Raw genomic sequence first — 9,444 nt, forward strand, 5'->3', positions numbered from 1 at the left:
CCCTTTAGGTGTTCCACAAGAGTTAATGGCAGATGGAGAAACAATTTTGAAATTTCTATTTTTTGGAAAATTTTCCAATATAATCAATTTTTTCCAGGAGTAAAACAAGGGTTAACTGCCAAACAACACTCAAAATGGGTTGCCCTGATTCTGTAGTTTGCAAAAACACCCCATATGTGGTCGTAAACTACTGTTTGGCCGAACGGTAGCACATAGAAGGAGGGGAACACCATATGGGTTTTGGAAGGCAGATTTTGCAGGACTGGTTTTGTTTATACCATGTCCCATTTGAAGCCCCCTGTTGCACCCCTAGAATAGAAATTTCAAAAAAGTGACTCCATCTAAGAAAGTACACCCCTCAAGGTATTCAAAACTGGGTTTACAAACTTTGTTAACCCTTTAGGTGTTCCACAAGAGTTAATGGCAGATGGAGAAACAATTTAGAAATTTCTATTTTTTGGAAAATTTTCCAATATAATCAGTTTTTTCCAGGAGTAAAACAAGGGTTAACTGCCAAACAAAACTCAAAATGGGTTGCCCTGATTCTGTAGTTTGCAAAAACACCCCAAATGTGGTCGTAAACTACTGTTTGGCTAAACGGCAGGACATAGAAGAAGGGGAACGCCATACGGTTTTTGGAAGGCAGATTTTGCTGGACTGGTTTATTTACACCATGTACCCTTTCAAGCCCCCTGATGCACCCCTAGAGTAGAAACTCCATAAAAGTGACCCCATCTAGGAAACTACGGGATAAGGTGGTTGTTGTTTTGGGACAATTTTTGGGGTAAATTAGATTTTTGGTTGCTCTATATTACTCTTTTTTGAGGCAATGTAACAAAAAAATTTAATTCTAAAATTGTTTCTACATTCGCTATTTAGTTTTGTGGAACACCTAAAGGGTTAACATAGTTTGTAAAGTAATTTTTGAATACCTTGAGGGGTGTAGTTTCTTAGATGGGGTCACTTTTTTGGAGTTTCTAGTCTAGGCTACATCAGGGGGGGCTTCTAATGGGACATGGTGTAAAAAAAAAAAACTGTCCATCAAAATCTGCCTTCCAGAAACCGTATGGAGTTCCCTTCGTTCTATGCCCTGCCGTGCGGCTATATAGCCATTTACGACCACATATGGGGTGTTTCTGCAAACTACATAATTGGGGCAATAAATGTTTAGTTTTGTTTGGCTGTTAACCCTTGCTTTATTACCGGCAAAATGGATTTAAATTTAAATTTTGCCCAAAAATAGGTGTTTTGGCACCGTTTTTATTTTATATTTTTAACACCGTTCATCCGAGGCGTTTGGTAAAAAGTTATTTTTATAGCGACGACTTTTACGCACGCGACGATGCCCAATATGTATGGCTCTCAGACTTTGGAGACACTAAGCAGGCATCCTAAAACTGCGGCCCTCCAGATGTTGTAAAACTACAATTCCCACCATGCCCTGATGATGGCTGTAGGTTGTCTGGGCATGCTGGGAGTTATAGTTTTACAACATCTGGAGGGCCGCAGTTTGAGGATGCCTGCACTAAAACTAATATTTTTTGGGGAAAGAAAAATTGTTTTCGTGTCTCCAAAGTCTGAGAGCCATAGTGTTTTATGTTCTCTAGTGAACTGTTGGGGATTATAAAAATTTAGTACTCCATGGAAGTGTGATACTCCCTGAAGCAATCGATAATGCAGAGGCCCGGATGATCGGGGCACGTGTCACATTGAGTTGTGGTGTCCTTCCGTATCCCCCTCTTGTGACACACTCTGCACTTTTTTTGGGTTCGTCCCTTCTTTCCAGTATGGGGGACCACACCTGGAAAGTGTTGGCCAGGGACGATCCGGGCGCCTCCAGTTCCCGAGGTACTCCGGCCTGCTCTTTCCCGGTCCGAAAAGATCAGGTCTTTGAGGACTGCCTCATAGAATTGGAGGAATGTCCCTGTGCTGCCAGCGCTTCGGGATAGTACAAAAGAGTTGTACATGGCAACCTGCACCATGTAGACCGCAACTTTTTTGTACCATGCCCGGGTTTTGCGCATGGCGTTATATGGCGTGAGGACTTGATCAGAGAGATCAACTCCTCCCATATACCGATTGTAGTCGACGATACAATCGGGCTTGAGGACCGTTGCCGCGGTACCTCGCACAGGGACTGGGGTGGTGCTGTTACCGTGGATTGTGGACAGCATAAGGACATCCCTCTTGTCCTTATACCTGACCAGCAACAGGTTTCCACTGGTAAGTGCACGGGTCTCACCCCTGGGGATAGGTACCTGGAGGGGGTAGGCAGGGAGGCCGCGTTGATTTTTCCGCACGGTCCCACAAGCGAACGTGGATCTGGCGGCAAGGGACCTGAACAAGGGAATGCTGGTATAAAAGTTGTCCACGTACAAGTGGTAACCCTTATCCAGCAGTGGGTACATAAGGTCCCACACGAGTTTCCCGGTAACACCCAGAGTGGGGGGACATTCTGGTGGTTGAATCCGGGAATCTCGCCCCTCGTACACACGAAATTTGTAAGTGTACCCTGAGGTACTCTCACAAATTTTGTATAGCTTCACGCCATACCTCGCCCGCTTTGTGGGAATGTATTGGCGGAAACTGAGTCTCCCCTTGAACGCAACGAGAGACTCATCAACCGCGACCTCCCTTCCAGGTACGTAGGCCTGCTGAAATGTGGCCCCAAAGTGATCGATGACCGGCCGTATCTTGTACAGCCGGTCATAGGCAGGATCACCTCGGGGTGGACATGCTGCATTATCGGAATAATGCAGACATTTCCGGATGGCCTCAAACCGGTGACGTATCATGACCATACTGTACAGTGGGGTCTGGTACAGGACGTCCCCACTCCAGTATTGCCTGACACTGGGTTTTTGGACTAGACCCATATGCAGCACGAGGCCCCAAAATGTCCTCATTTCGGCTGCACTGACCGGCGTCCAGCCACCGGGTCTAGCCAAAACTGAGCCTGGGTTTTGAGCGACGAACTGTTGGGCGTACAGATTCGTCTGCTCCACCATCAAATTCACCAGTGGGTTACTGAAAAAAAAACTAAAAAAGTCTATTTCAGTAAACCCCACTGTGGGAATCTGGATTCCAGGATTGCCAGCGAAATCCGGAATCTCAGGCTCAAAGTCCACTGGGGGACACCAGCTAAGTTCATCGGCAGGGGGCTCCGGTGAACTTATTTGGTGGGCCGGGAAACCAGTACGAACCCCAGGGCGGCTCGTACTAGGGTGGGCCACAGGATCCCTAGCATGTGTGGCCCCTGGCTCCGCCTGGCGGCGTCTCCGCTGCCTTGGTGGCTCATCGTCATCCGATGATGATGAGGAGGATGCGGATGACAAAAGGAACGTGGGGTCATCCTCATCCTCACTGGGGCTCTCAGAGTCGGAGGCAATCTGGGCATATGCCTCCTCGGCCGAGAACACCCGGCGGGCCATGGGTGTGTGTGTGTGCGTGTGTATGTGCGTGCGTGTAAACCTTTATTCTATGTGCGTGTGTGTGGGGGCACGGGTGTTCACGTACTAAAAAGTCCAGGCAAAAAAAAGTGTTAGGAAAAAAAAAAAAAAAAAAGTTCAAACTTGCTGATCTGCGGTTCAACGCTGATCAGCGGTCGGTGGGGTGGTGGGGCGGGCGATGCGCTAACAGTGGACGGACGCTAAAAAGTGCCGGCCAGTCAGCGCACGCAGAAAAAAAAAAAAAGTGGTGGTGGGGGAAGGGTCTGGTGGTGGGGGGAGGGGGTTGGTGGGGGGGGGGGCTGGTGGTGGGGGGGGGGGGCGGGTGGTGGGGGGGATGCGGGGGGGGCAAGTGGCAGGGGGGGTCTGGGGTCTGAAAGTTGAAAAAAAAAAGTTTGGAATAAATGTGCTTTTTTTTTTTTTTTTTTTTTCTAACTTTTCCCTTCTATCCCTGCCTAAAGGTGCCTCTCCCTCACTGACCCTAACCTACCTGGGTGGCGATGGGTGCAGGAGGGTGATGGATGCCGATTTAGGGGGACACAGGAGCTGGTGCTGGACGATGCTGCACGGTCAGGGTGCTGGACAGGAAGAGGAGGGGAGAGAGGAGCGCAGGAAGTTTGAATCTCGCGCCTCTCTCCCCTGCACCAATCAGCACCCTGGACAGCGGCGTTCAGCACCAGGGCCAGCTCCGCCTCTGCAAATCCTCGGACTGCGATTGGTGGTGTAAAATTACGCCACCGATCGCAGTCTTTTTCCGGTTCATCGGGTCACAGGACACCCGAATGGACCGGAAACGCAGAAAACCGCAGGTCTGAATTGACCTGCGGTTTTCTGCGATCGCCGATACGGGGGGGTCCAATGACCCCCCCCTGCGTTGTTACGGGATGCCGGCTGAATGATTTCAGCCGAAATCCCGTTTCGATTAACCCCCGCGGCGCCGGAATTCAGATTTTAAGTCAGGACGTACCGGTACGTCCTCGGTCCTTAAGGACTCGGGAAATAGGGCGTACCGGTACGTCCTCGGTCCTTAAGGGGTTAAGAGATTCAAATTAAGAGTAATTAAGAGTCTTCCAGGAATCATAACTTCATCAGGTATCGCTATGCCTCATCAAGAGACCTAAGTTGTTTTGAAACCTTGCTATACAGGTCCTTCTAAAAAAAATAGCATATTGTGATAAAGTTCATTATTTTCAGTAATGTACTAATAAACATTAGACTTTCATATATTTTAGATTCATTACACACAACTGAAGTAGTTCAAGCCTTTTATTGTTTTAATATTGATAATTTTGGCATACAGCTCATGAAAACCCAAATTTCCTATCTAAAAAAATTAGCATATTTCATCCGACCAATAAAAGAAAAGTGTTTTTAATACAAAAAAGTCAACCTTCAAATAATTATGTTCAGTTATGCACTCAATACTTGGTCGGGAATCCTTTTGCAGAAATGACTGCTTCAATGCGGCGTGGCATGGAGGCAATCAGCCTGTGGCACTGCTGAGGTGTTATGGAGGCCCAGGATGCTTCGATAGCGGCCTTAAGCTCATCCAGAGTGTTGGGTCTTGCGTCTCTCAACTTTCTCTTCCCAATATCCCACAGATTCTCTATGGGGTTCAGGTCAGGAGAGTTGGCAGGCCAATTGAGCACAGTAATACCATGGTCAGTAAACCATTTACCAGTGGTTTTGGCACTGTGAGCAGGTGCCAGGTCGTGCTGAAAAATGAAATCTTCATCTCCATAAAGCTTTTCAGCAGATGGAAGCATGAAGTGCTCCAAAATCTCCTGATAGCTAGCTGCATTGACCATGCCCTTGATAAAACACAGTGGACCAACACCAGCAGCTGACATGGCACCCCAGACCATCACTGACTGTGGGTACTTGACACTGGACTTCAGGCATTTTGGCATTTCCCTCTCCCCAGTCTTCCTCCAGACTCTGGCACCTTGATTTCTGAATGACATGCAAAATTTGCTTTCATCCGAAAAAAGTACTTTGGACCACTGAGCAACAGTCCAGTGCTGCTTCTCTGTAGCCCAGGTCAGGCGCTTCTGCCGCTGTTTCTGGTTCAAAAGTGGCTTGACCTGGGGACTGCGGCACCTGTAGCCCATTTCCTGCACACGCCTGTACACGGTGGCTCTGGATGTTTCTACTCCAGACTCAGTCCACTGCTTCCGCAGGTCCCCCAAGGTCTGGAATCGGTCCTTCTCCACAATCTTCCTCAGGGTCCGGTCACCTCTTCTCGTTGTGCAGCGTTTTATGTCACACTTTTTCCTTCCCACAGACTTCCCACTGAGGTGCCTTGATACAGCACTCTGGGAACAGCCTATTCGTTCAGAAATTTCTTTCTGTGTCTTACCCTCTTGCTTGAGGGTGTCAATGATGGCCTTCTGGACAGCAGTCAGGTCGGCAGTCTTTTTTTTTTTTTTTTTTTTTAAATATTAGTCTTTATTCCAATTTCATAAAAAAAATCCAAAAAGGAACACGTTATTCCAACAATAGATAAAAGTCAGATATTAACAATTAGTAATTACAATTTATCTTTTTCCTTATTTTTTTCCCCCACCCTCCTCCCTCTCCCTCCCTCTCCCCCTTCTCCCCCTTCCCTCCTTAATACCCTCCCACCCATGAGGAGAGGGGAGGGGGGACGTAAAAAAAAATAAAAAAAATAATAATATATACAAAAAAAAAATAATAATAAAAAAAAAAAAATCCAACCCTAAAGTAACCAGTTTTTCCATACTTGGTCGAGATTTTGTGATTTTTTTTTTTAGCATGGTTCTTCATCACACGTTCTTCTTTAATTAAATTATCTATCAGGTCGGCAGTCTTACCCATGATTGCGGTTTTGATTAATGAACCAGGCTGGGAGTTTTTAAAAGCCTCAGGAATCTTTTGCAGGTGTTTAGAGTTAATTAGTTGATTCAGATGATTAGGTTAATAGCTCGTTTAGAGAACCTTTTCATAATATGCTAATTTTTTTAGATAGGAATTTGGGGTTTTCATGAGCTGTATGCCAAAATCATCAATATTAAAACAATAAAAGGCTTGAACTACTTCAGTTGTGTGTAATGAATCTAAAATATATGAAAGTCTAATGTTTATCAGTACATTACAGAAAATAATGAACTTTATCACAATATGCTAATTTTTTTAGAAGGACCTGTATAACATCATAGCTTTTATTTTTTAGCCTTTAATAGGTATCATACCTAGAAGACTCTTATTTTGTTTTAGTGAACATGATAAAAAAAAATTTACTGGCTAATAAAGTACCTAACCTTTATAGATATATATAATGTTAAAATTGTTATTAAAAGATAATATATATCTTTTTTTTTTTTTATCAGATGAATATATCAAGAGCTCAAAGAGACTGCTGATACCTAAAGATCTAAAAGCAAATGATCATACCATGATACAAGATACTTATAAAGCATATGTCACTATCCCAAAATTACCCTCAGCCTTGCAAAATAACAGTCAATCATCTGATCTTTGCGTCCTGCCTTTTGATTCATTACAGACTGTTAAGCAAAACAAAGAACACAGAAGAAGTGAACATCCAACAGCTCACACATGCTCAGAATGTGGGAAATGTTACAGCTTTAAATCATATCTTGTTAGACATCAGAGAAGTCACACAGGGGAGAAGCCATTTTCATGTTCAGAATGTGGGAAATATTTTAAAACTAAATCAGATCTTGGTAAACATCAGAGAACTCACACAGGGGAGAAGCCATTTTCATGTTCAGAATGTGGGAAATGTTTTAGAGAGAAATCAGATCTTGTTAGACATCAGAGAAGTCACACAGGGGAGAAGCCATATTCATGTTCAGAATGTGGGAAATTGTTTCGCAATAAATCAAGTATTATTACACATAACAGAATTCACAGAGGGGAGAAGCCATTTTCATGTTCAGAATGTGAGAAATGTTTTATCCAGAAATCAGATCTTGTTATACATCAGAGAATTCACACAGGAGAGAAGCCATATTCATGTTCAGAATGTGGGAAATGTTTTAAACAGAAATCAAGTCTTGTTAAACATCAGAGAATTCACATGGGGAGAAGCCATATCCATGTTCAGAATGTGGGAAACAATATAGCAGTAAATTAAATCTTGTTAAACATCAAGCAGTTCACACAGGAGAGAAGCCAATTTCATATTCAGACTTGGAAAGGTTATAGCTTTTAAACCAAAACTTGTTAGACATCAGAGAATTCACACATGGGAGAAGCTATATTCATGTTCAGAATGTGGAAAATGTTTTTATCTGAAACAAATCTTGAAATCAGAGAATTCACACATGGGAGAAGCAATAATGTTCTAAATGTAGGATATGCTTTATCCACAAGTAGCATATCCTTAAACATCTATAAACTTACACTTGGAAGTATTTCTGTTACAATCAAAATAAAGCAGTTTGGATCATTAGATGATTAAGAAATGTCTGTAATTACCAATAAACACCTGTTATAACACAATTGTAAATTAATCCTGCGCATACCATTTCACATGACTATACACTGAATGAACACTTTGTTAGAGACGCTCATCTAATAGAGATTTGGATCTCCTTCAGCTTCAGAACCGCAGCAGTTGATCATTACAAAGATTCCACGAGGTGTTGAAATCATTTTGCAGGAATATTGGCCCATGTGGACAGGATCGAAGCACTGATATCGTCTGAGCTGTCCATTCTATCCCATCCGAGAAATGTCCTATAGGATTAAGATCTGGGGAGTATGATGGCCAGGGATGCAAGGAAGACACACTATCAAGTTTCTGGAATCAATCCATGACTAAACAGTCCTCATATCATGGTGCACTGTCCTGCTGAAAGTGTCCCTATGCTATAGGGTAAACAGCTGTCATAAAGTTTAGCCAAACTGTCGAAATACCCATCCATAGGTATCAAAGTACTCAGGGCATGCCAAGAAAACATTTCCCTCACCATTAGTCCACCTCCGCCAGCCTGAACTATAAAAAGTCCAATTCACAGAAGCAAGACAAAAGCACGTCACTGTGCTACCATGACGTATCGGATTATACTGATTTATAATGCAGTGTGTCTCTGCCTGTCCCGTATCTACCTAATTATACAGATTTTTAATGCAGTGTGTCTTTGCCTGACCTACAGTTGTGTTTAAAATAATAGCAGTCAGACATCACTAACCTGATCAATCACTGTTTGATATTTCTACATGGCAAATAATTTACTAGCAGGTGTAGTAGAGTAATAGATACCCATAGTCATGACATGCATGCTGCTGATTCTATTGAAAGGGGCATGTTAAAAATAATAGCAGTGTGGAGTTCAATGAGTGAGGTCATTCATTCTTTGAAAAACAGGTGGCAATTATTGCCCTTATTTAAAGGGGTTCTTCACTTTTATTTAACTGATGATTTATCCTCTGGATAGATCATCAGCTTCTGATAGGCGGGGGTCCGACACCCGGGACCCCCGCCGATCAGCTGTTTGAGAAGGCAGCGGCGTTCCAGCAGCGCCGCGGCCTTCTCACTGTTTACCGCCGGGCCGCCCGCCCACTGACGTCACGACTTGTATCAACTAGAGTGGGCGCGGCTAAGCTCTGTTCACTTGAATGGAGCTTAGCCGCGCCCACTCTAGTTGATACAAGTCGTGACGTCAGTGGGCGGGCGGCCCGGCGGTAAACAGTGAGAAGGCCGCAGCGCTGCTGGAGCGCCGCTGCCTTCTCAAACAGCTGATCGGCGGGGGTCCCGGGTGTCGGACCCCCGCCGATCAGAAGCTGATGATCTATCCAGAGGATAGATCATCAGTTAAATGAAAGTGCAGAACCCCTTTAAGCAAGGAAGGCAGCAAATGTTGTAAATGCTGGTAACAGTGCATTTCTCTCTGAAATTCTGAGGAAATTGGGTTGTTCTGGACATTGTTCAGAAGAACAGCGTACCTTGATTAAAAAGTTGATTGGAGAGGGGAAAACATATAAAGAAGTGCAGAAAATGATAGGCTGC

At 44.3% G+C, this 9,444-nt stretch overlaps 1 pseudogene; it reads left to right on the forward strand.

Annotated features, from left to right (window-relative positions):
• The window catches only part of LOC122941925, a 158,214-nt pseudogene extending 150,280 nt beyond the window's left edge, over window positions 1-7,934 (forward strand).
• Window positions 7,935-9,444: the final 1,510 nt, after the last annotated feature.

The sequence above is a fragment of the Bufo gargarizans genome, chromosome 6, assembly GCF_014858855.1.
Source record: "Bufo gargarizans isolate SCDJY-AF-19 chromosome 6, ASM1485885v1, whole genome shotgun sequence".
NCBI lineage: Eukaryota > Metazoa > Chordata > Amphibia > Anura > Bufonidae > Bufo > Bufo gargarizans.